This window comes from Lissotriton vulgaris, chromosome 12, assembly GCF_964263255.1.
Source record: "Lissotriton vulgaris chromosome 12, aLisVul1.2, whole genome shotgun sequence".
Classification (NCBI taxonomy): Eukaryota; Metazoa; Chordata; class Amphibia; order Caudata; family Salamandridae; genus Lissotriton; species Lissotriton vulgaris.
Genome location: NC_141700.1, coordinates 287,376,990 through 287,404,761, shown reverse-complemented (window position 1 = coordinate 287,404,761; position 27,772 = coordinate 287,376,990). Strand labels below are relative to the sequence as shown.

The window sequence follows — 27,772 nt, the reverse complement described above, 5'->3', positions numbered from 1 at the left end:
ATATTCATTGTAAGACTGGACGCAGTAATACGAATCGCACACTATGAGTGTGGGGAATTCGCGATCAGTATTTTCAAGCGCCATCTTGAAAGCCTGTAGTTCAGATCCCCCACCTGTACAGTCTCCTAGTGATTGAGTTTTTGTAACCATAGGTCAAGAATTTATCATCGCGCCAGCGACCTTTTACAATCGTGCACGCTGCACTAAAAAGCTTGTTTTCCCCCAATTGTGGGCTGTGCTGATTCGTCAGTATATATTATACAGCCGTAATGTTCTAGAGGCAGAATTTCAGTGGGCAGAGGACATTTTTGTTCGTATTGGAGAAATTCTTGTGTCTTCAAGTAAGGGTCAAAAACTTATTCAACGTCTGTCGCAGCAAGAGAATTAACCCACTGCATCCATCTTGGATGTAAAGCCTTTGCATTTGGAAGGCTTGCCTTTGTCACTGCCTTTAAGGCAGGTACAGGAGTAATGACCTTTATGCATTTACCCTGCACGAGGGCTCTGTCTTTTGCTACCGCAATCTGAACCGCTGTCAGAATTTTTTCTGTTGAAGTGAATTTCATTTCAGCTTGTGTGTATAAGTGTGATTTGTAAGCTATTGGTATCTTTTCACCTTCATTAAAGGTTAGGTATGTGAATCCGCATCTCCCTGGGATGATTCGGATTGCAAGGTTGCGTACATTGTCACGTGTTTGTAAATGTTTTGTTGCTAACATGTCTGTTTGCACTGAACGCAAAATTTCTGTGTGTTTTTGAGTCCAATTAGATTGTTTGAAATCAGGTTTGATTAATTCGTAGAGAGGTTTTACCCTTTCTGCGTAGTTTAGAATGTATGTTTGTAGTGGCCTAGCTTGCCTCGCGCCCAGGGTGTGAGGCCCATAGAGTGTGTCTTGTGTCGTCCGTTATGACGCGCAGGACGAGTGACAGTTGGTGGGGGTAGGCGATTGTTATGCTGAACCTGCCATGTTGAGACGTGCTTGTGGGAGCCGCAATAAATATGTCCCATGTACTCTGACTGTGGGTGCTAGTAGCTATGGCTTAGGGGCGGTCCTGACACAGATGGTTGGTCAAAGTGAACACACTGTAGGATTTGCATCCAGGGTACTCAGAGAGGCAGAGTCTCATTACTCTGTTATCGAGAAGGAGCTACTAGCATGCTGGTGGGGCATTGAGAAATTCAAAAATTATCTGTGGGGGCATAAGTTTACACTTCAAACGGACCACAAACCGTTGGTTGCTATTTTAGGAAATATCAACAGCCGCGGTGCTACCCCACGCATTGCACGCCTTGCATCAAAACTCTTACAATTCAACTTTGAAGTAGTACACATTGCTGGTGGCAAAAATGTGAGGGCTGATGCATTGTCACGTTTGCCCGCAGCCACCTTTCAGGACATGCAATGTAATGATGATTGTTGTTATGACGAAATGGAGGATTATATCATAGCAAGTGTGGAATGGACAAATGAATGTACAGTGGGACAGGAAAGTTGGAGGGAGGCTCTAGCTAGCGATGAGGTGTTAGGAGAGGTGAAGAAGTATATTACCCAAGGGTGGCCAAAGGAAAGAAATGTGGAAGTGGCTTTACAACCCTATGTGAAAGTGAGTGAAGAGCTTTCGATTGAAGATGGTCTGGTATTCAGGCTAGAGAAACTTGTTCCTCCAGTGAATATCAGATCCACTCTTCTAGCCAAAGCTCATTAGGGGCATCTGGGAGCCACACTTACCAAGCGCAGAGTAAGAGAGTACTTTTGGTGGCCACAAATGGATAGAGACATTGAAGCAATGGTTCAGGAATGCACAGTTTGCTCTTCCAGTGACAAATGTCTTCGCACTGTCAATTCCCCTCTCACGCCCATTCCTCTTCCAGGGGGGCAGTGGGAAAAACTTGGCATAGATGTGCTAGGACCCTTCCACAGTCTACCTCAACAGTGCAAATTTGCAATTGTTATGGCAGACTATTACACTAAGTGGCCGGAAGCCAAGTTCGTATCCAAGGTTGACTCCAGAGAAATCATTGACTTCATGAAAGAAATATTCATGAGAGAAGGGTTTCCCCAATCCATTATTTCTGATAATGGAGTGCAATTTGTATCAACTGAGGTTGAAGAGTTTCTTAAAGAATCTGTCATCGCTCATCACAAAAGTTCACTCTACCATCCACAAACCAATGGTTTGGTGGAGAGACTTAATAGAGTCATAGGCGACTGTGTCAAATGGGCCATAGAACACAACAAGGCTGTACCCCAATGTGTCAGGACGATGTTGTGGTTCTATAGGACCACCCCCCATTCTTCAACAGGAGTGTCTCCTTTTGAACTTTTGAGAGGTAGGAAACCATGTACATAATTTAGACCTGCATGGATGTCTAAGTGGTTTAAATCTAATTCCACTCCTCAAGAAATGGATGAAAAAGTAAGGAACAGGTGTGCTAAAGTCCAGTCCAAACAAAAAGAGTACTTTGATCAAAGGAAGCGGGTTAAGAACAGAGAGTTTGCAGTGGGTGACCGTGTCAAAGTTAAAAAAACAAGGTTTTGTAAAAAAAGGTGATTCCAAGTTTGGGGAAACTGTTGTTGTGGATAAAGTGTGTGGAAGTGCTGTCCGGGTCAAAGGTAAAGACTGGTGGAATGTTAACAAGGTGGTGAAAGTCAAAAATATTCTTAACGACACTAAGAGTTCCACTTCTGGAAGAGATGTTTCCCATAACATCTTTCATGGTGATCTCAGTGTTCAAAGTTCTTCTCCTCGTCCCTCTACTGTCAGGAGGAGAACCAGAGCAGTCGGTATTCCTGTTAGATACCGACAATAATCTACCCTTCCTCTCTGTGATCTTTCCTCAGTCACTTTCCTTCCTTCTGATCTCTTTCTCTCTCTCTCTCTCTCTCTCTCTCTCTCTCTCTCTCTCTCTCTCTCTCTCTCTCTCTCCCCTCTGTCTCTTCTTGTGTTAAGGAAAGGAGATATGTAGTGGCCTAGCTCGCCTCGCGCCCAGGGCGCGAGGCCCATAGAGTGTGTCTCGTGCCGTCCGTTATGACGCGCAGGACGAGTGACAGTTGGTGGGGGTAGGCGATTGTTATGCTGAACCTGCCATGTTGAGACGTGCTTGTGGGAGCCGCAATAAAGACTTTATAATCCTACTTTGTTGTACTTCTCAAGTTATTACAAAGTTCTACCGAAATTCAGGAAACCTAGAATTGTCTGTAAGTTTTTCCGCGTTTTTGGAGGTTGGAGCAGCGCACACTTTTCTAAAAAGTTGGCTGCCAGGCTTTTGCCTTCACTTGAAAGTTCGTATCCCAAGACTAGGACATTGAGGTGGGCAATTCTTGATTTTTTTAAATTGAACTTATACCCTTCAGAAGCAAACCCAAGTATTATGGTGTTCACTCCTTTCAAGTGCACATCAGAGTCATCGTCTGTAAGATAGATGTCATCCACATAAGATAATGCCTCATCATCATACATTTGTAGTAACTCTGTTACTGTAGCTGAAAATAATCCTGGACTATTCTTGAATCCTTGGGGGAGACAGCAAAATTGACACTGGGTCCCCATTATTGAGAAAGCGGTCAAATACCTGCTTTCTGGTGCGATATTTTGACAGAAGAAACCGTTTGAAATATCTAATGTGGTTTTATATTTCTTGCGCATGATGTTATTCATCAGTGCTGTACTGTGTGCATTTTGTACTGCAAAAGTTTTGCAACAATAGTTTAATTATTATTTTTATTGACATTTTTATCAGCAAGCAAAAAGAACACAAAGGAATAAATGGGCAATCATAGTACATCATCCATTTTGATATCAACATACACAAATCTTATACATTTGAACAAAAAGCAAAAGAAAGAGAAATAATGACTTCGGGACTATACAGCAAGATAAATTCATATCCAATTGGCGATAGGTGCCCACAATTTCAAACCCAACATTTTCTTTCTCTTGCCCTTAGATTTATAAATCGCAGTCTCAAGATGATATATGGACAATAATCTAGATTGCGAATTAATAAACGTTGGTGGTTCAGCATCCAGCCACTGGGTCGTTATACAAAGTCAGAAAATAGATATACAAATGAAAATAAAGCCTGCCTCAGCCTCCTTCCCAGGTCTGGCCAGGCTTTCTTGGGAGCCTAAGATCACCAGATCCACTGATAATTGCAAGTGAATATGTAAGCTGTGATTAAAAAAATATTCAACATCCCTAATAAAATGACAAAGTTTAGGACAAAAAAAAACATATGAGGTGCATCCGCTGCGTATAACCCACAGCAATTGCACTTATTACCCCGGGTAGAATTCCACTTTACCAATTTTCCAGGAGTATAATATAAATTAAAAATAGACATAAAATGTTGACTCTTTAAGGGACCATTAAATAAAACATTGACAGTTAACTCAATTATTCTCTACAGATTAATTGAGGGTAACCCAAGTTTATTTTGCCACTTAGTCTCCCAAACCGAGAGATCATCCTCAGACTTCTCTATGAACTTCTAATGCCCCATTTTAGATCTTCGTTTGATTGCCTCCAGGAATTCAATCCTATTACATGTAATCCAATTTTGAGTTATTTTCTGCTCAAAAAAACTACGAACCTGAAGATATTTTTAAAAATCTGAACTGGCTAGTTTATATTTTGACTTGCAAAAAATCAAAAGAAACTAACTGATTCCCCTGAAAAAGATCTCCCAACTTGCAAATTCCAGCTCGATACCATCTAGCCATAACCTGATCTGTAAATACTTCTGGAAATAGCAGGCAATTATTGAACGATGTGTAAAAGTTTAAATTAGAAAATAAACCAATTCTCCTCTTAATCTTCCTCCATATTTCACAGGCAGTCGAAACAGTTTTAAACTTTGATTTTTTATAATAGCTGGGTTCACTTATACGAACTAGACATTGCCGCGCCTCTGCGCCCAGCAGCATCTCATATATAGACGGGGTGGCGAAATCTTCCGTAGAATCATACTTTAAAAATAAAACACCCATGTGTTGCAAAAGAGCTATCCAATGATATAGACGGAAATTGGGAACACCCCATCCACCTCTTAATCTGGGAAACATACACCATTTGAGAGCTCTCCTTGATCGTCAATAGCTCCATAAAAATCTAGAGCACATTCTTTCAATTCGAGAAAAAATATAGTTGGAATAGATAAAGGAATAGTCTGGAATGTGTATAAAAAGTTTGGAAAAATAAGCATTTTTAAAACGTTGCAACACCCATAAAGTGATAAATGTAAATTAATAATCCTTTCTAATGTCTTATTTGCCGAGGCTATGATTGAATCCAAATTTAAACGCACAACATCCTCGACCTTAGCTGAAATTTTTAATACCTAACAAGAGTTTAAATGTCTGTAATCCAAAATTAGACGATTTGTTTTGTCTGGTTTGGAGACAGGAAACAAAGGATTGTTCATTGATGAGGTGAATGTTTCAATCACCCCCTGTTATTCGAGTTGATCTAAGAACTCCCTGACTTGTTTTTTTAGCTTCCTGCTTTACTGGATACTGCCTCTGAGCAGTAGGTTGATTTTTTTACTGGATTTTATGGTGAGGAGAGTCCTCATCCCATCCCTCATGATTTTTATATAATGCTGGAGCCTTGGCCACAGCCAATTTTCTGGCATAGGTGTATTTTTTATGAATAGGAATATGATTGGAGAAGGCTGGCATAATGATTTCCTCGCCATGTGGGCACTCCCTGACACATTCTGGTGGCCAGTCTTGTTCAGCCAGAAGGATGTCATAACCCTTTGATAGTTTTTCCCAAAAGAGTGCTTTTATTTTCCTAGTTATGTCCCCCTCTATCCGGAGTGTTACTTCGTATAACTTGTGCGGTACACTAACCCTGGTGTCGGCAGTTTCAACCTGAATGTATTCATTCAGATCCACTTTCTCCAGATGATCTTTCAGGATCTTGCAAGCTATGGTGACCTCTGCTGCGCTGTCCAGCATTGTCTGTGCCCACTCCCAGTTCTTGAGTTGTGTCCTCAAGATCCTCGGCATGTCTGATTATAATACTTGCTACCTTCTTTTCTTTTTGGAGAATTGAGTTTTCCTATTTTTTGGAACGTGTTGATCGTCTTTGGACTTCACGCGTTCTTCCTTGTATTCTGATCGTCCTCTTCTTTCTGGTTTCTGCAAGGAAGTCTGAAAGGTACGAGAGGCACGTGTATCAGTATCTTGATATCTATCAGGTTTTTCCCAAATTATCCCTATTTCTGAGGTTATACCTCTTTTCAGAGTGCTTATTTTGAGGAGATCTACCTCTGGACTGAGAGCGCTTTTCTTTAGGAAGTGACTGTCTACTATTTTCCCATTTCCTTTTAGGAGTAGTTAGAATATTTTTGATAAAATCTTTTTCAGGATTTTCTGTTAGTTCGGGCTTTATAGGTTTCCCTACCAAACTATCTCTTCCTAGTTCTTCATATGATTTTTCAATAATTCTGGCAAGTTCATACGGTTGCTCAGTAATATCGAGTTCTTTTAATTTTTGGCAGCTTGCCACGGATGCTGCTTCACCTTTAATGTTAGCTAACAAAATAGCTGAGACACGTTTGAAATCTTTCAATAATTTCATACCAAGATTCAAGGCCGGTTCTGGTCCGAATTCATTTTGAATCTGTCTCAGGACGTCTGGTATTACCGCCATAGACGGGACACCAGGTGTTTTTGTGTAGGTTGAAGCGAAGACTGTACCCCAAGTGTCACAGACCTCCACGTGTGGTGCTATCCCCATTGGTAAACAGATTGTTAGAATCCTGTGTTTCTCATGAGGTGTACTATCGGGAAAGGCTGCCTCTATTTGAGTAATTTTTTGGGTTAACCAGAATGGTATGTATTCCCTTTTTGCAGGCAACTTACCGATGACTGACTGTATCGTCTGTGGTGTGATTTTGTTTGTGTTCCCCTGATGGGGGTTGTGCTGTGGAATTCTTATAGCAGGTTGGACTGTTAAAGTCCGCATGACATATTGTACCAATTGTCTATGTATTTTTATTCATTGTTTTAGCTGAGCTAACAGTTCTGGACCTGTCATTTGTTCAATGGCAGGATGTGGTGTACAGCTGGCTAGTACCGGCCATGTTGCTCCTGGTCTACCTAGTGGACCGAGCCTGGTAATGTGATTTTGATGTTGTAGGGGGCCTTTAAACCAGAGCTGATGCTCTTGGTTAGTTAGTGGAATTTCAACGTCCTCGAAAGGAGCGTATTCCGCTGGAGGTTCCTCCATTTTGTAGAAGTGGAACACATGTGTTGTTGGATTTGCTTGTGGAAAGTTAATCCATGAATAGAATACCTCTGTCTGCCGATATTCATGTGCCTCTATGACAAATATGACTCTACCACCTCTTGCTGATAGGCCATTTTCTATAAGCTTTATAGCTATGGCTTTCCTTACATTTTCTGGGAAGATTATGGCATCCAGGTCGTCTTCATTAAACCCTGTGGTGTCAAAACCTGGTTGGGCTGCAGTTCCTGCAGCTCCACCATTCTCTGAGTCGCTATTCGACATTTTGTTGAAAAGTCTTGCAGAGCAAGTTTCAAGGAAATAAAGATAAGGTGCACAATTTTTGAAACACTGTATCCTTCAACGTTGAACGAAACCAAAAACTAATACATAGGATTTTTTTCGTCCTATTTAGTTATGGCGGATATTTTATCTCTTTAACCCACTCCAGACGTCTATTGGAGTTTTTGACGGGAAAAAATGGGTCTCTGTGAAAAGCACGACTGAGTTACTCTAGTATCTAGCGTTAAATTAGTGCCTTACCAAACGCTGGGCGCTATGTAGTGTAGTTCCTATATTCCCAATAGGCTCTGCTCATTGGAATAATATATCCTATAGATTAGACGTAGGACTGAGGTCTACTAGGTCTCTATCGAATATACTAGACTTAATTGTGAGTGCCAGCTAGCTCAGAGGTCACTAGAAACTTTCTCGAATAAACAAGAAGGGATTAGTTCCTGACAACTGCAAAAACATGACAACTTTGTTTCCCCAAGAATAACTGATCTTCAGAGTCGTGTAAAAAATAGATAGATATTTCACTCAGTCAATCGTGCTTGCTTCGTTTCACCAGAGATGACGAGAAAATAGATAGACAAGCGTTTTCAATAAAAGGATTTATTGAACAGTCTTCTTTCTCAAGCATAAGAAATGAACTGCTACAATCGTAAAACTGGGTGCAAAATATAATGCATACAGTAGAAAGAGTAGAATAAAATAATACTGTAAGAGCATTGCATGCTTCCTAAACCATGAATAAATACATACATAAATAAAAGAGGCTAAAAGTACTTAACTGGTGCTTCTAAAATACTCCTTACCCGATGTACCTAACCTAAGCTTAGTACGAGGGAAGAAGTAAGTGAGGTGTATCATAAATGTAGTATTCTTTTGCCAAGAATCTGTCCAAGATTTCTCTTAGGGTCTAATCAGCTCTGTTCCTTGATTTGGAATGAAGAAGGTCAGGCTCAGGACTCGATTTCCCAACAGCCCGCAAGGGGAGCTTGGAAACACTGGAGCTGGATTTCTCGGCAGGAGAAAAGACAGCGTCTCTCTCAGTGCGTCTGCTGGAGGGTCGGCTTCTTTCGGTACTTGCTGTAGCAGGATGTGTCGGGCAAGTAGATGGTCGAACTGCTCCAAACCACCGTGTAATTGCTAAGGCAAGTGTGGGCATATTTATACCTTGAAGTTGCAGAGTTTGACGTAAAGGTGGACATAATAACGTCACAAAAGAGTCTCAGTTCTTTGAAAACTCCATGAGTTCTTGGACAAGTCAGTTCTCGAGCAAGGGGAATTCCCTAGCTGCTGAAGGCGAGTTTTCCAAGAAATCGATGTAGATTTTCGGAACTAGTGGAAGTATACCTGCCGTATTTGGACTGCATGAGCTAAGGCCAAATATGGTTATGATTTCTATGCCTATATAAGGATATGGTGTTTTATACCTATATAAGGGCATGAATCGGGAAAATTACACCCGGTCAAACATGGCCTGCAGCGTTTTGGAGGTCAGGTCGAGATGCTGTGACAGGGCACAGATCGTTTGGCGGGTTGGAGCAAACCTGTTGCCTGCTTCAGCAGTAAGCGAGAGGAGAGCTGAATAAAAACAGAGGGCAGCCTACCTGTAGACGGTCATGCAGAGCCCAGGAAGCATGTGTCATGTAGTGCAGTGAAATGCACCAAACTGAGGGCCAAAGATGGCGGCTGGGCCGGGTTGGATCTCCCTCCACACAGGATGCATCTTTCCTACAGTAGGGGGTGCGTGTGTCTATGTTGTACTCTGGAGGGCAGGGTGCTGAAAGCCCCTGTGCAAACTGAGGAGCAAGGTAGCAGCTACTCCATGGCAAGGAAACTGGGTGGGCCTGGAGGCGTGCTATGGGCAGCGTTATGTCAATGTGGTCAGGGCAGGCGCTGGAGTGCATGGTGCTGAGTGCCTCCTTGGCGGCTTAAAAGGTGATGCACCAGCTACGCCGTGTCTGAAGATTCTGAGTAGGCTTGGATGTAAGTTGCAGGTGGGGCCGTGAAGGCTTGTTGTATTGTCTATCCGGGGGAGGCGGCGCAGCCTCTCAGCAAGGAGCGAGGTAGCATGAGAATGAGCTATCCTCGTCGCCAATTGTTATGTCATCACTGTGTGTTGCAGGAGAGGGACTGTGAAATAATGCCTGTATGGATTTACCCCATGTGGCCTAACTGGCAGCTGAAGTGATAAAGAACTTAGGTGCACACAAACTTAGCTGGTACTTTTGCAAAACTGCTGGTAAGCAACTCCAACCCTTTATTATGTTCCCACGGTCATGTGATTGTGGGATACACCTTAACAGCGATATCTCAGAGGCATCGAGTGAGAACCCCTCCGCCATCAACATTACGAGAGAGAGTTAACACTAGGCAAACCCTGCTTCCTTTGAGTGTTTGCTGATAGCTGTTTATGAATGAATGGACTGGTAGGAGCATGGAGGGAACTTCGAGCCAAGGTATAGAAAGAAAATAAATGTTAAAGCAGTGTTTATAAATGACTCCTTGCCTAAAACCCTTTTATATATGTATATATGTATGCAAGACCTAAAAATGACAATATAGTGAAATAGTACTGTTAAAAACTACACCACATTTCACCACATAATTTACATTTTCTTGCCGTATAATTCAGTCAAACGTATTGCACAATTTAACCCTTTTCAGCTGCATAATTCCAGTGACACCGGTTAAGGTTTGCTTGGAAGCAGTCTGAACGTGAGGGTGCGTTTTTGTAGATACACTGACTGGTGAATGTCAATCGAAGTTTTTTTGTCATAAACATTGTACCACAAAAAGTTTGATTGTGTCTGATAGGTCATTCACCTGCTTCTAATTCAAAGTAATCCTTAGCAATATTTTTCGCTAATCGATAACATTGTTTGATTGAAGAGTATGACAATTTAAGTACATTTCTGCCTTAGATGTAATATCAGATTTTGGAGCAGTCTTGAAGCAGTGCTTAATTTGTGCTGGTGGTTACCGGGGCTCAGCACTAGCACGTACCTCGAAACACTGGCACCAATTTAAGAGAAGCCACCATATGGTGGCACAGTGTGTGTATTTTCTTACCAAATTTAATTAGTGGAGCATTTAGCTATTCAATATATCTTAAACACATGATAAAACTACAACTTAAACCTATAGTTTAATGTGATATGTCGGTAGCGCCAGATACAGTAGCCCGTGCTAGACTCCTATGCACTGGCACTTATTTTTTTTTTTTTTACAAATTAAGCACTGTCCTGAAGACATGCTTTTTACATAAACCATAAATTCATGGCGTATTCAAGGCTATTCATTATGTTACACAAAAGGCAGACGTAAATAGTTGATTCCTAAAAATAGCCTTCAACACACACATTGCAGTTCACCGTAGTGCATTCTAGAGGGCACACCAAGCCTAATTTTCTGCACATTTCTTGTGATTAGATAATGTTTTAAGCAGGTTTGATTGTTTTAGTGCAGGGGTAATAAACCACACTGCTAGATTTTAATATATTTCCAATGTAAATGAGGGTGAGAGCCTCTGCAATTCCACGTTTGTGAACATATATCTTTCTCGTCTGTCTAATAAATTGACAATACTTCTGGGCCTAAAGGAATAGGCCCAGGAGTAAGATTGGTTATACCATGCTTGAGAACCACAAATGACAAAAATTAGCATAACTCATAAAGGCCATTGTACACATTCAGTAGTCTAGTGCTACGCATGTTAAACCTCTGAGAAATGTATGATTGGACATGCAAACACAGATACACACCCACATACGAGGAAGAAGAATCTCTGATTTACTAACCTGAGAAGCACAAGTAGGGACCATAACTCCCACTAGTGAAGCCACAGGGTAGTGCCAGAGGAGGTCGTCACAAGGGAGGTGAGACGATAGCAATTAAATAAACTTAGATCCATATATCGGAAGAACCAGTTTAATGAAAAACTTATCATGATGAGGGCTGACGTAAAAAAATGTCGCCAGTCGCTGGCCAGATTTAATGGCCTTTTTGTCTCATGCCAGAGCTGCGCAGGTCAAAGATACATGACCAGTGTGATGTTTTTGGGAGTTTTGACAGCATGTTAATATTACACGTCATTGCTATGGCTCTTGATCAAACAGAGCAAACAAAATTGTGTTTTCATAATTAGCATCAGGCTCTGGGTTTTGAGGTGTCATTTTCACCACAAGTCATCCTCAACATGATCAAGGATTGGAGGTGCACACAGCACCTACTCCCACTAACGTACACTCACTAGAATGTTTTCTGAAGAAAAATCCCACACAGTGGCAGTACCCTAATGGACAAAAGCAAAACCAAGAAAATATTGTTATTTAAGTGCCAAGGAACACCACCGTGTAGTACATCTTCGTAAATACCATGTGAATTTTAGCTTACATTTATCTAAACTCAGATGTATGTAAGGTATATAATTTTTGTATCAGTTTCTAATTTGTTGCTATGTAAATAATTCTTCTCATCCTCTGAAAGTAGGGTTTTCTAGACTTAGCAAGTACCAATCTCCTGGGAAGATCCAGATCCCATGACAGGACATATCCCTGCCCTCATTCCTATGGGAACTGTTGTCATTCATTCTTTGAGGTGATGAAGGTCTACTTTTCCATATGGAGCTTACATCTTTTCCTCCTGCTCACTGACATGACAGTTGTCATAACTCCTTTCAAAGGGACACAGGGTAAGCTGGAATTACTGGTCCCAACCATGGGGGTTGAGGCCTTTTACTCTTGATGTCCTGGTGCCTGACCTACTATGGGTCCTGAGCAACAGGACCAAGTACCCATCAGTACTTAACTTTTAGAAGTAGTGTAGATTGAGCTGTCCAAGTCTTCATAGGGTGATGTAGGTGCAGGGGATGAACACAATGCAACAACTTGAAATAGTATTTATGTACAAACACAAAGTAAAATATGGCCTACACAAATAATACACACAACACTCCTGAGGTCAGTACTCCAGTGTTATCTAGGCAAGTCCCTGAATGCCACTTCTCCCGCTCTAATGGTAGTGGTTATTCCCCATTCACATTCACAATGGGCAACATTCAGGTTAGGCCCCCACTAGAGGTACGAGTCTTAGGAGTCCCATTCAGACTCTTTCAAAGGCAAAGTGTTCCAGTGCCTCCGGCCCTAACAGGCAGAACAAGTTCCAATGAGCCCTTCAGCCCTGTGATCAGTCTTTCCTCAAAATCGCGGGGTTGCTCTACCGGAAACCCCAGAAGAGTTCAACTCTTGGACATAGCAGATGTCTGCAGCGACTGCTGGTGGTGTGCAGCACTCTTGGCGTTCAGGGGTGTTACTTGAAAATGAAATACCTTGAAAAACCAAGAGACAAGAGGCATGTGGCAAAACAGGGATGCTTTGTTTAATTGAACATAGCAGGCATGAGAAAAGTTACATCCACGCATGTGAGAACTTTCTCAATTTACAATTGGTCTGTGTCCTCCTTTTATACAGTTCATCATAGGTAATAAAAGGTTTCCTGTGATCCATGTATGGTGATAAATGTAAGTTACTGCCTTTGGAATCATAAATTAATTGTCTAATGGAAAATATAGGTGAGTCTTGACCTTGAGTGGACACAATGTGGACAGTGGGTAACGTGTCCAGATGTTCAGCATGGGGAGTGCATGATCACTGCCTGTGCTGTGTCCTGATTGGCTATATGTTCCACAGGTCACCACAGCAGTCTTCCATCTCTGCATCAGTGAAACCAGGTGACAACCCTTGTTTTTCACAGCGCCACCTCTGGCATACTAGGTCACTGACTTACTCCGCAAATGGGCGACGGCACAGTTGACACAAGTAATGCACTACATGGCGGATCCCTTTGGCATATGGGATCCCTGGATTTATTCCACACACAGGCTATGACCCAATTGGCATGGCAGTAGTTTGTGGTGCAGAGATTCTCTTACTTGATCTACAGCCCGATTGGCTGCTTGCCAGTTGATAATTTATAGGGCCTCGAGCTCCCCTTCGTATAGGCCATTTCCTGAAACAAAATGTGATTTAGTGCTGGAGCCTTAGAAGCTTGTGTAGGGTGTCAGCTTTCTTTTGAAGTGCCTCCCACTTTGTCCTATCCAGCCTCCAGAAAGCAGTCTGTCATAGCAGTAGTGTCTCCAAATCTGATAGCCCTACCACACAGACCATGGGAGTGACTAGAGGTTCACACCTGGATGTCAGCCACAGTAATAAGTGATCAAAGGTTATCAAAGAGCTCCAGCCCTACTCTTAATGATTCTCTTATCCGCCCCATATCCCTCCTCAGATGTCCCCAGGTTGCTTTCCAGTGACCTCTGTCAGAACCAAAGAGCACCCTTTGAAGTGTACTGAAGTGCCAGGCTCTTTCTTCCTCCTATGTGTCCCACCTAGCTCTCAGAAATGCAGTTATTAACAAATCTGCCTAGGGAGGGATCCTCTACACCGCATGCACATCCAATCATTCCATTTATTATGTCACTCACAGGCACACATACAGTCAGCAACCACACATGTGCTGCACATCACTACATACTAACTCAATGTATTCTAAGGGTGAGTTAAGCACACTGCAGCTGAACTTTGCATGAGTAGGCCTGAAGGCCTCACTCCAGTGAAACAGATGAAAAGGCCTGTTCACTCCTACTGATCACTACATGGTATGCTGCCTCGAGCACACTAGTGCTCCTTAACCCTGAACAAAGGTAGTGCCTTCCACCACTATGAGGGTAGTGCTTTGGGCTTTCCTTCAAGCCCAAAAAAACTGCAATCTTTAAGACAGGTTTATGTTATGGTGCTCACACATGATCCATGTCCACTAAGACATCAAATCTGCACAAGGGATCCAGATGTCGTTTCAGGTGGGGCAATCAGGACAAAGGTGCATGTACATCACTCTGTGAGGAACTTTTCAGCCCCAACAACAGTCTTCAACTCAAAATTACTCCTCGGCACTCAATTGTGTATAACACAGAAGCAGCGGCGGCTCGTGGAGGGAGTTACGGTGGGGCAGGAGGGTGGGGAGGAGGAGGGGCAGGGTGGAGGTTGCTAAAAACCGGCATATGGATAATTGCAGGTAAGTAAACAATTTAATTAATAAAACGAATTTCGTAGTGCGCCTTGCATCGCAAAATGCAATGCAGTGCGAGCTACGAAATTCGTTTTATTAATTAAATTGTTTACTTACCTGCAATTATCCATATGCCGGTTTTTAGCAACCTCCACCCTGCCCCTCCCCCTCCCCACCCTCCTGCCCCACCGTAACTCCCTCCACGAGCCGTCGCTGCACAGAAGCAAATGCAACTGTGAGGAAAGAAATTGTTAAACCAGACCTATTTACAGAGTCATGGATTCAAGGATGAACAACAAACAAAGACACATTTTATATGAGACCATTTGTAAAGAGAACATCCAAAATATTCTGATTATTTCTGTTGTAATGTTATTGTTAGCACAATTATTAGCCAAACCATGTCAAATTAATGATACAATTTTCTGACATAAGTTGTTACAAGAATGTTCTCCCGTGTGTGAATTTCAAATGAGACACGACGAGCAGCCGACACGTGTTTCGTTACTGAAAAGTAACTTCCTCAAGGCTTGTTAACAATTTCGCAATAACAGAACAAGATCAAGATTTCAAAAGACTTGTTGATTCCTTCACAAATACAGGTAAGAAACGAATGATTGACGAACCTCAAAAAGAGGGGATAGAGGAATCTCTGAATCCTGATGATCTGCTGAATGTCCATACAATGTCCCACACAGACGGTGAAGATCGTTGAGAAATGCTGCAGTTTCGCCAAGAGCATATCAAAGCTCCTGAATGCAAACGGCTCTATAACCAGAAGTGGTAGGAACTTATCAAGGTTCTTCCCATTACAAGAATTGCTTTCTATTGGTCCGTTTGCAGCACATATCGGTTTGGGACATATTAATTTCTTTTATTACATTCTTACTTAAGTCCTTTGGATCTGTTTTCTTAACAATAATCAATGTCACCTGAAATGGCCTCAACTACGGTGGCTTGCAGGCAATATTGTTAAAAAGGATTATTCGTGGCCAAGACATTCAGCAGATCATTAGGATTCAGAGATTCCTCTATCCCCTCTTTTTGAGGTTCGTCAATCATAAACTTTGCAGCTACATGTTTCATCAAAGATAGAAAATGATGCCATGTGTGCTTGAAATTCAGAAGAACCAAGGTAGGATGATCTAGTGGAAGGTTCTGTATGCAGTTTTGAATTGAGAGCCTAAGCTGTAAATAGGTTGGAACATTTCACATAAACCATGGAGCAAAATAATGATGCAGTGCATGTGCCAGATGATTTGCTGGCCAGGCACCTCTGAGGGATTAAAGGGGGAATGTATTGACTATCTTAATACCACAGTTCAACCTCTCACTTATACACCTGTCCACATTTTCATCAATCCACCACCGAGTTCTTGCTAACATTATGTTGTTACAGATCTCTCTTATGTTCATGTAAACAACATGTAAGCAGGGGGGCGCTAGGTGGCGCCAGCCCAAGATGGCCGCACCGATGTGAGGCTCCCGAATGACCGAGCGCTTCAACTCATCCTACAGGGATCCTGTCTTATATAATTCGCTTCTACATAGCCCCTGCATCTGCATCTCTCCGTGCTGATCACGGCGATACCCGATTTGCCCGGAAAGCTTGCACCTGGGCGAGATCGGCTGCCTGTACAAACTTGGGCGGCCCGCGGTGCTGCTGCAGTGGTTCTCCTGTTCGACCTTGTCTCGACAGGATAGTCTGGTGCTTTGCGGCCTTGCCGGCGTGGCCTGGAAGTCTGGCCTATAGCGAGGTTCTGGCACGCAGGACACTCGAGGACTGCTTCAACGCCCAGGGGGGCACCAATCCATCAGGTGAGGGCTGCCTGCTGCCTTCGGGCTGTGTCTGCTGCTTCCTGACCGGCCCCCTCCCCCGCCGCCACCGCTGAGACTAACAAGGCCGCGCTTCATATTCAGCACCCGGACCCCCCGCCAACTTAGGCCGGCTTCCGTGCTGTCTGGGCGGCCTGGGGCGGAGACATCGAGGCAGTTACCTCTTCGGACGCCCTCCCCCCCCACCCCCCGAGGCATGGACTGACTGCACCTGTGGCTGCCCGCCGTCCGCTGCATTAACGGGGGCGCCGGATTGACTCGCTCTGCCTGCGCAGTTGGCCCCCTTTCCCCGGCCTTGACAGGGCCGCTCCGAGCCTCACTGCTGCGTGGTTGCTGCGCCGACCCAGGCTCTACTGCGCGCCCGTCCAGTCCTCTGGATGACATATTCGGGTCTAGAGCGCCCCCTCCTTACCTGGCTGGCCATACCTGCTGCACTCCCGAGGCATCAACGAGGCATACAGCTCCATCCACATACTTGCATTCTACCAAGGGCGGTGGGCTCCTCGGACCCCTCCTCCCACCCCTGGCCATTACTGCTCTGCCTACTGTTCGACTCCCTATACCTCCACCCTTGTACAGGGACATTGGTGTGACCTGTCGTGAGGCCTGCCAAGACGGTGGCACTGCGTGGGACGACGGTCCGCGGTGCTGCCATTCCTCCGGGGCTGATCTCCTTGCTGCCCTCCCTCCGTGGGACCCCCTGGCAGGCTACCTGGGGCCCCCCTGACGCAGCCTCCCTCTTTTCTCAGCGCGGGCACGGCCTAGGGGGCAACTTCTCAGCTTCCACCTCGAGCCTCTTCGCGGCCTGGCGTCCACTCCCCCTCCTCCATCGCGGACGCCCAGAAGAGACATTGGCCGCTACGATGCCCGGCAGTCCAAAATTCCTTTCGAAACCAAAAAGACTTCTAAACAGACGCAGGAACCCGATGGTGGCCCTATCACCCAGGCGCCTCCGGATGAGGACTGGAAGGCACTACTGCTGGGTCTGAGGCAAAGCCTCTCTACGATCGACGCCAAGATAGACAACATTAACGCACTCATGGACAACGTTGTCACCAAGCTTGAGCAACATGACACCCGCATCAAGGAAACGGAGGATAGAATCTCTGTCCTGGAGGACGGCGCCACCTCAACGGGGAAACAGGTCACTCAAATGGACAGCCTGCTCAAGCTCATCGCAGATAAGAACGAGGACTTGGAAGCGAGGTCTCGGCGCAATAACGTCAGAATCCTGGGCCTTGCGGAGACCACCAACATGGTAAAATGGAGCCCTTTGTAGAGAACATGCTTGTCGAACTGTTTGAGAAAGAATCCTTCTCGTCACAACTCATAGTGGAGCGCGCACACAGATCCCTGGTGGCGCGCCCGCCTCCCGGAGCTCAACCGCGCCCCATAATGGTGCGCTTCCTGAATTATAGAGACAGGGACTCGTGTTAAAACGGGCGAGAGAGGTGGGAACTGTGAACTACTGCAATACTACTCTCTCTTTCTTTCCCGATTTCACCTCTACCGTCCAGGAGGCCAGGCGCAAATTTACAGTGGTCAAAAAGAAGCTCCAGGCGCAGGAGATCCCTTATGCTATGCTCTACCCCGCCAGATTGAAAGTGACATTCCAGGTCAAACATCACCTCTTCCAAAACCCCCAACAGGTGGAGGACTTCCTTAAGAGCTGCAGGAGGGAGCGGGGTAGCGACGACACAGCTCAGTGCAGACCCAGGTCGCAATCACCATTGTCGCAACAGGATTGAGAGTCATTGTGGAGGTACTGTCCCCCTTTTTGCAAATAGTGCGCTGAATATTGCCTAGGATGTACCTGTTTTTATATGCTTTGTTCTGGGTGCTAAATCAGCATGGGGCCTAACGGTCTAAGACTCACGCACGCGCTCGGTCACCCACCTCCGTCCCACATTGGACGACAGGTTTCACCTGTGGTCTGTGGGTGTAAGTAAGGGGGTAGTTCGGTACGTCTAGGGCCCCTAGTTCCGGTCCCCCCAATGGGCGAACCCCTAAGAACCCCTTCCCTCCTGGGAGGTGGTATTTGTGTTATACTCTGTTTAGGGTGTACTTGGTTTGGTTTTTGGGATGCTGGGTGGGGGCTGAATTCCCGGCCAGTTGGGGTTGCCGGTGTGAGCGGGAAAGTTTTTCGTTTCATTGCTGATGATTTAGAAATACTTGTCTTGATGACCCTGGGAAGAGTGTGGGGGGGTATCTGCGAGGTAATTCGGCTGTGTTTAGAGTTGATTATGCTTTGGTCCTAAACTATGTGATTTAATTCAACAAGATGCTACTTATGTATGAATAGTTGACGTAGAGGGTATGCCACCAGCGACTGGTATCGTGGAATATTAGGGGGCTGAACAACCCCAGAAAGAAGAGGCAAATTTTAGGATACCTCGATAGGCAGGGCATTTCGATTGCTATGCTCCAGGAAACACATTTATTGTCAGATAGCACTTCCCTCTTTGCATCCAGATGGGCTTCCTGCAGGGTTTTTTCTTTCTACTCTAACTACGCCAGGGGTGTTACGATCTTGGTTCGACGGAGTATGAAATTTGTGCCTGTCTGGACGGAGGCGGACCCTGGTGGCAGATACTGCATGGTTTGGGGGACACTACACTCACATACGATCCTCTTTGCCTGCTACTATGGCCCCAATGTCGATGATACTTCATCGTTACTCACACTATGGGGTAAAATCTAAACTTTGGGCATAGGCCATGTGATCCTGGGCGAGGACTTTAATGCCGTCGTGACACCGAGCATGGAGCGTTCTCACCCTCAGGCTGTGCACTACTCCCATACTCAGCGTGTTCTATCTTCCTTGCTTACTAAACATTCCTTCATTGATTTATGGAGACACTTACATCCGTCCCTCAAACAGGGCACTCATCACTCTGCAGTACATTCCACATGGGTGTGATTAGACTACGTGTTCCTATCGGCAGGCCTCTCTCCCTGGTTAATTAAAGCCACACACCTTGCTAGGACATTCTCTGATCATTCCCCAGTCCTAATATCACTGCGCATCCCCATTGAGACCTCCCCGTATCTGAGCTGGCGCCTCAATCCTTCACATCTTGCTGACTCTGCCTTCAGGGCAGACCTTGAACAAGACATCCAAGACTTTTTTGACCGGAATGTAGGGTCGGTATCGGACCTCACCGTGGTCTGGGAGGCCTTCAAGGTCACCGTCCGCGGTTGGCGTATCTCTAATGGGGTGGAGTCCTTAAATCCCTGCGGGGCGAGCTTCGCAAACTCGAATCCGAGCTGAGGGAACTGGAGCACATTAGTACGCGCGAGTCCCGCGACCACTCTTCTAACGCCCTCCTTCGGGAAAAACTGAACAAATATGCCGAGGCGGCAGATAGGGAGTGCAAATTCCTCGGCAAACAACACACGGCACGTGTCTTTGGCGAGGGAGATAGGCCCGGAAGGGCACTTGCCTCCGCTCTCCGGCCCCCTAGGTACAATGGCTATGTCACCATTCTGCTGGATGAGCACCAAACCCCACAACGGGACCTGCCCGACCAACTTCGTATTCTTACGAATCACTATTCCACTCTCTACACCTCTCACAGATCGGCACCTATTGACCTGCGTCCCTACTTGGACGACACTGCTATTGCCTGGCTTGGCCCGTCCCAACAAAAATTTCTCCACCATATACTCGAAGTAGATGAAATTAAGGACGTCATCATGTCCATGAAGTCGGGCAAATCGCCTGGATCTGATGGTCTGCCAGTCGACTTCTACAAAGCATATATTCACATCCTTGCCCCTATACTCCAGCAAGTTTACTATGCATCCCTTGAAGGCGGTCTCCTACCCGCGTCTATGCGCGAAGCCCTTATCACGTCCCTCTTGAAACCGGGCAAGCAACCGGAACACTGCGACTCCTATAGACCCCTCTCTCTACTTAATACGGATGTCAAAATCCTAGCGAAAGTACTGTCGTCTCGCCTCAACCTGTTGATGGAGCGCCTAGTCCTCCCTGACCAGGCGGGTTTCGTCCCCAATAGGGCAACTTCACATAACCTACGCACCCTCCAGGCTGTACTACAAGATATTAACCCAAGGTGCTAGGCTGCGGGTATGTTTCTTGACGCCACTAAGGCATTCGATTCCCTTGAGTGGGATTATCTATTTGCCCTCCTTGAACGCATGGGGATCCCTTACAGCTTCCTGGACTGGATTAAGCTGCTTTATGGTGAACCGTGCGCCTCGGTCCTCCTCAATGGGGCCAGGTCTGCTCCCTTTCCCATCCACAGAGGCACCAGACAAGGGTGCCCCCTTTCCCCTGTCCTCTTCGCGATAGCCATTGAGCCGCTTGCTGCCAAGCTCCGGCAGCATCATAACCACCGCTCTCTAATATACCCGGAGCGGCAGCTCCTAGTAGCATTATATGCTGACAATATAACTATATGTCGACAAACCACAAGACAACCTCAACCCCCTGCTACGCGAAATCACTAAATTCGGTGCTATTTCAGGAATACAGATCAACTGGGCGAAGTCAGCCCTCTTCCCCTTAACAGATAAGACCGTGCAATTTCCCCTGGACTATCCCCTGATATGGGAATCCGAGGAAATCAAGTACCTCGGGGTGGTAGTGTCCCGAAATCGCGAGACCCTCCCCGGGGCTAACTATGGCACCGTACTTGACAAATTAACTGACACCATCACCAAATGGATCCATCTCCCACTTTCGATGGCGGGGCGCATTTCCCTTATAAAAATGGTTGTACTCCCCAAGTTGCTATACCTTTTCACCAACATACCATATAGCCCGGGCTCCCACTTCTTTCATGCCCTCAATTCCCAACTGTCGAGACTGATATGGGGTGGCAAACAAGCTAGGATTAGTTTAAAGACGCTAATGTTACCCTATCATCAAGGGGGGTTTGATGTCTCTAACTTTCAGCGATATTATGATTGTGCCCAGTGTGACGTACTGGCTACATCCCCCTCCCTTCATGGCCCATCTGGCGGTAGAAGATGGATATATGCGCCCTATACAACCATCGGGTTATCTATATACCGAATCGAGTGTATCAGATCGGGACCCCAACACAGTTGACTGCACTGTCCAGGCCTGGCGCCGAATGGCGGCTCACATGGAGGTCGCGTTTTTATACCCACCATGCATGCCTTTAGCACACGACCCCAGATTGAGTGTAACCTGCGAGGAGATAGGGCGCAAACTCCTCACGAAACTGGCGATCCACACATGGGGAGATCTCTTCCTCCAGGGGCAGTTCCGTTCCTCGGCCCAGTTCTTTGGGGAGACCACCCCCACTGTCATGGATACGTTCCTTTATGTCCGATTTCGGCAGAATGTCAAGGCAGTCATTCCGAACTTCCCTGACGAGCCGGACACCCTGGCCCCCTTGCACTCGCTCTTACAACTGAAATCCCTAGCTGTATAAACATGCCCAGCCTGCCCCATCGCCTCCCCCGCTCAAGGTTCGCAGGGAATGGGACGGTGACCTTGACACACCGCTCTCTGACGATCCGTGGGAGGAAAGCTGCTTGCATACTACCGCAGTGACCGGTAATACTCGTTTAAGGTTGATTCATTTTAAATTCTTGCACCGCACTTACTTTACTCCTTCCAAATTATTCCGGCTCGGCCTCCGAGATAATGACCGCTGCCTCCGATGCGGGGTGGGTGAGGCTGACTTCTTCCATCTAGCGTGGACCTGCCCTGCAGTGGCGGAATATTGGCATGCCATTTTTAGAGCTCTATCTGATATGGTTGGGGTCGATATGGACCCCTGTCCCAAGACCGCCTTGTTGGGACATGCGCTCCCGGCACTGAAAGCACATAGGACATTTTTTGCGCTGGGCATTTTGTTGGCCAAACGCCATGTTGCATGTAGATGGGGCAGAAGCCATGCTCCTAAATTCAAGATCTGGCTCAATACGATGTCTACCTGGCAAGATCACCTCCACAATTACGCCGAACTCTTACCACACAAATCACGTCCCAAGGACATATGGGGGCCCCTCATTGCCTATCTACTCCGACGCCAGAGCGAGGACCATCCTGATACCTGAAGCACTCTTCCCTTCTCCCCTGTTCCTTGCCTTGCCCTTGCCCTGACCGCCCTACTCCCATGCCGCCCTCTCCCCTTCCTCCCTTCCTCCCTCCCTCCCCAGGTTGCTATCCTGTGGACGGGCCTGCCTGCACACTGTGCCCTTAGGCCCCTGACCTAAGATACTCCTCTGCCTCCTAATCATGGATAGTCCTCATACACTCCTTGTCCACTCCCGATGCCCGGCCTCTACCGGCTCTGCGTCACAATACTCGCGTCACCAGCATATCACGCGTAGCATTACTCACATGACCTCGGCACTCTACGGACCTCACAGACTTAACCATATGATGTCTCCCCCCCCCCCCTCGTACCCTTCCCTTTCCCCTTCCTCTCCCCCCCCCGGCCCCTCTTCCCCTCCTACCCTTCTTAGCCAGAAGCATTTCCCTGGTGCGGACCACACTAATACTGGCGCAGGTTGCCCCTACTATTTAACAGTACACTGTGGTTCCTCACCCCCAAATTCTCTGATCCACATACAAGATATGGTGGTACATTATGGGTGGGATTGTTCCCAGTTTGGTTTTTGTAGAAAATGATAAAAGAAGCCTCATTTGCATTCTTGCTTGTATACAGTGTGCCTTCTCCCACTGCTATGATATATGCCTTACCTGACTGTACCTCATTTATATCGCGGCCGGCCCTACGGGGTTGTAGGCGACATGCTGTGTCTAAACTATACTGTCATGCTGTTTCAAGTATGTGCCTGCCTTTGACTTCCTTTCTTTGGCTGCCGGCCTGACGTCTCAGGTTGTAGGCGAGAAGCTGTGTGCTGTCTTACTGCTTTGGTTCTTAATAAAGGCTTCAAAAAAAACAACAACAAAAAAACAACATGTAAGCAGCTGAAAAGCACCCTCTTTAGGTCAATGAGCAAAATTAAAAAACAAGACTGGGGCTCTTCATTCTGCACCCTGATGGCACTGCCCTTCCAGCTGTTGCACAAAGTGATAGGTGCCAGTAATAGTTACACACTGCATATTCTTAGGGCATTTAAGTGAATTACTTCTTGTCATGTGAAACCTATGCTACCCCAATCTAAGTTGGAAGCCATTATTGTACTGCTGAATGCTAGCCGTCTAGTTCATTTTGTTAATCTAAAGTTCAAATGAGAGTGGAGAGCTATAAAACTGCTGCTGAATGGCTCCACTCCAGTTATGGATACTAGTGAAACAAAACTTGTATGTATGGGGACGGGACTCAGCACCCATTGAAGATGGTGTCAGGCTAACGGAGCTCCGTCGCAGCTCTAAGGTATTTTTCATCACATAACTACAAATTTGTCACCAGACTGCTGCTTTTAATTTCTGCATGAAGCAGAATACTTTTGGAACACATCTGTATTCACAGGTGACAGCTTAATTTGCTCTTTATGATCTTTACTGAGATGAATGATTTCCAGTCAAAAGCTCCAGCAGCACCCCCCAGCACAGCTGTTGTTTTAACTGAGCACATGTTCTGTACTAATGGCTTAACCTTTTGACCCTGCATCCCTCATGATTTTGAACAATTTATCTCTTCAAGTCAGCATTTCTATTTTCTGAAGCCTTAAAATAGACTGCAGTGTGAGACTGTTTTAACAACATTTTAACTGCAGGTCATTTGGAGATAATTCACAATAAACCTTCCCGTTATTTTATCATTTATGTTTATGTATGGGGAACACTAAGAATTTAATATTATACACCCCTGGCATGGCACACTCTCAGTATACAGTGAATGCTAAAAACGTGTTTCCTTTACTGGAATCCAGTATGGAACATCCCAATATTGTATCTCAAGATTCTCATTCGTCCTCCTCCTGCACCTCTACAATTTCTACTTAGCAACCCTATAAAATACGAACCACAGCTCCCCTACCAGGAAACAAAAGGCCAAATAAAGATTTTCCATCAACTATTTCCTCTGTCTCTATGGAGCTCCTTCTAGATGAGATCCGGGCCTTGAAACCCTATATGGAGGAAATATAAAGCTTCAGTGACTAGATGACAAACGGTCTCTAATGGAAAATAGAGTTGCGAACATAGAACATTGAATGCTTTCTATTCAGGATCCTGCTCAAGATGTTATGTACCTCAAAGCTGAAGTGTCATATCTTAGAAAGTTAATCAAGATTTCGAAAATAGCAACAATCTAAATAATCTTGGCATTTTTGGTCTTGCTGAGGGAAACAAGGGTTCTTAACCTATTTTCTCTTTCCAACATTTTAACCCAAATGTTTTGGACAGGCCTGAAATCTTCTGAGCTTAACATACAATGTGCTCATATACTTGGTCATTGATCTTAACATGCCTCCTCATCACAAAAACCTCAGGGTGTCATAAAAAAAATTCTGGAATATCAGGATCAATGCAGCAAAAACCAAAGGAGGTGTTCCTTGATCAAGAAACACATTATATTTTGTTCAAGATCTGGCTAAAGCTACAGCAGATATTTCTAGACATGCGACCAGCATTACGTTCCCATGGAGCCAGATTTGGTCTTTTTTATCCGTGCTTCTTTAAAGTAACTTACAATAACAAAATGACAATGTACAAAGATCCATCCATGCTGCAGAAATGTATTGACAACTGTAAAATAGAAACAATGGACACTTCTAAATACCCTTTCACTTTGAGGATTCATATAACTTTTTTTTATTTTTGTTTCACATTGTTGTTGCTGTATTTTCTAATGTCTAGGTCAACCTATTTTTTAAATTCATGTGTTATTAATCTTTTAAAGGTATAATTGTGTATAAGTTAATAATGTATATCTTTATCTTTGCTTCTTAGGTACCCTCCTTTTGTGCAGTGTCCAGCTAATCCTCCTATTTAAATACTCATATCTATGATCTGGATGTATCCTGTCCTGCTGCCTCTGGAGCCTGGATGTTGTCATCTTCCCTTTTGTGATAGCACCACTTACCATTATTTTGTACTGGTATTTGGTATGTCTTTTGTTTGCGTTATAATTTTTTATTGACATTTTGAGAATTTCATCATAAGTACAATAAAGTTAATAATGACTTACAATTTGAATGATATGAATGAATATACAAAATATATGGAAAAGAAAAAGAGAAAATGCATATATGATAAATACTATTCCCCAATAAATAATACTTACAACTATAAAGAAAAATAGTAAGGTATACAGTTGAATAAATATGGCGTGAGAAACGTTAAATATTTAAATAATGCAAGCAACATATATAAGAAATATAAACGTCTTAAAGAATCAATTATAGGTTATCTCAATAGATATATACATTGAGTATAGAGATTAAACATTATATATAGCTAGAAATATAGAAAATAGTCACATGACAAATCTCCTTAGCCCTCGAGGAGTAATTCATTTGTAAAATTGTAAAATATATTGAGAACGGAGTATTGAATAGAAAATAGAAAAATAGTTGATATAAGAACTAACAGAGCATCAATAGAAGTTATATGAAGAGAAATGAGAAATGAGATGTCAATAAGAAATAGTAAGAATAAAAGAATAGAAGAAAATTAGAAAAGAGAGAATAATAAGATAATAGAATAATAAAATAATAATACAACAAAACTATAAGTTAGTATAATAATAGGAAACCAGGGGGAGGAGGGATGGGAGGGAGGAAGAAAGAAAGTATATTGTCAAATGTCAGATCAAGGGGTATTAGTATCAACTCCTAGAGTGTTGTCATCAATGTCCATGCCACTATTCAGATTCAAGAAAGGTGACCAAACACAAAGAAATATGTCAGTTTGATTTTGAAGATTATACATTATTCTCTCATGTGATGCTGTTTGGAACATAGTTGGTTGTCAACCATTCTTCTTGCGAAGGAGGAGATGGAGATTTCCAATGGGGTAGAATACTTATTTTTGCTGTGGCCATTGCTTTGTGAAAAAGACGACATTGGGATTTGGTGAGTTTTTGAGATAACTGAAAATCATGTAGGATAATAACAGCAGGAGTGAATGGAAGATGTAAAGGCATAGTAGAAGATACGATTTTTCCCACATATGCCCAGAAAGATTGAATCAACGGACAGTCACATATAATATGTGCCTAGTCACAGATGGTGTTATCACATCTCCAACAATTGGCATGGGAAATAAACCAGCTTTCTTTAATCCTGCTGGAGATCAATGCCAATCATGAAGAATCTTAAATAGACAAAATTTAAGTCGAGCTTCACAAGTTCCTTTATCTATTGATGTCTTTTGTCTTATTTTGATTCTATCAAAATCCTTATTTTGTTAACCCTTTTCATGTTTTCTTTTCTTTATCTGCATTTCCTTTTTTTTCTTCTATTTTCATACTCTCTTCTACGTTTTCTCTCTTCTATATTTCGTATTCTTCATCTTGCTCATTCTCTTTCAATGTGTTCTTTTCTTTTATATTTCTCACTCTGCTAAGAAATGCATGGTTTCATTTTTTACTCGATTAAACAACTTACGTAATTGTTATTCTTCACTTATAGAGTACGCCAATTTCACTGCTATTCTTTATTCATGACTTTATACATAATTACTTAGAATATAAAAGGGTTAAACAATGTATGTAATTGTTATAATCCACTTATAGAGTACGCTGATTTCACTGCAATTCTTTATTCATGACTTTATGCATGATTTCGTAGAATATTAAAGGGTTAGGTTCATCTATTAAACGACAAAGAGTTCTTACTCATTTAGCCAAATTAAATGCTGATATTGCTTTGTTAAAGGAAACTCATGTCACTGAATTGGAGACCACAAATCTTGTTAGAAATTGGGTGGGATATGCATTTTCCTCTCAAGGTAAAGGGAAACATAAGGGAGTTGTAATTCTTGATCCTGAATTAAACCCAAACTGATGTCTATTTCTGCCGTCTACTAAGGAGCTGATTACGATGGCGGACGGATTGCCACCGCCGGCGCGACGGTGGAGATCCACCCACCATCGTAACCTGATTTACCCACAGCCAGATTAAAATGGCAGTGGGTCCTGCGGCAGTCAGCAATTATGCGATTGCCGGCCGGGCGGACCTGCGGCACATATATGGTGGTGGTGCCTAGCAGGCACCGCCATCCATATTATGATGTGTGCCATTTCATGCCTTTCTAAGGCAGCGATGCCACCATGGAAAGGCTGTAAACTGGGGAAGTTACCTTGCTACCGGTGAGTGTTCCTTCTCATTAATTCAACGGATACACATGACGAACCAATGTTATATTACGCTTAGATCTGGTTATTTATTTAACCTTATTTCTTTTTTAAATTTTAAAGCTTCTTAT

The 27,772-nt window shown here is 44.2% G+C and overlaps 1 long non-coding RNA gene across 1 annotated transcript in view; it reads left to right on the top strand.

Moving 5' to 3' along the window:
* The window catches only part of LOC147673981 (uncharacterized), a 35,216-nt gene extending 9,682 nt beyond the window's left edge, over positions 1 to 25,534 (top strand). Inside the window, exon 2 of the long non-coding RNA XR_015302417.1 lies at positions 25,295 to 25,534. This is a non-coding gene — a long non-coding RNA (uncharacterized LOC147673981). The remainder of the gene's footprint in view (positions 1 to 25,294) is intronic.
* The last annotated feature ends 2,238 nt before the right edge of the window (positions 25,535 to 27,772 follow it).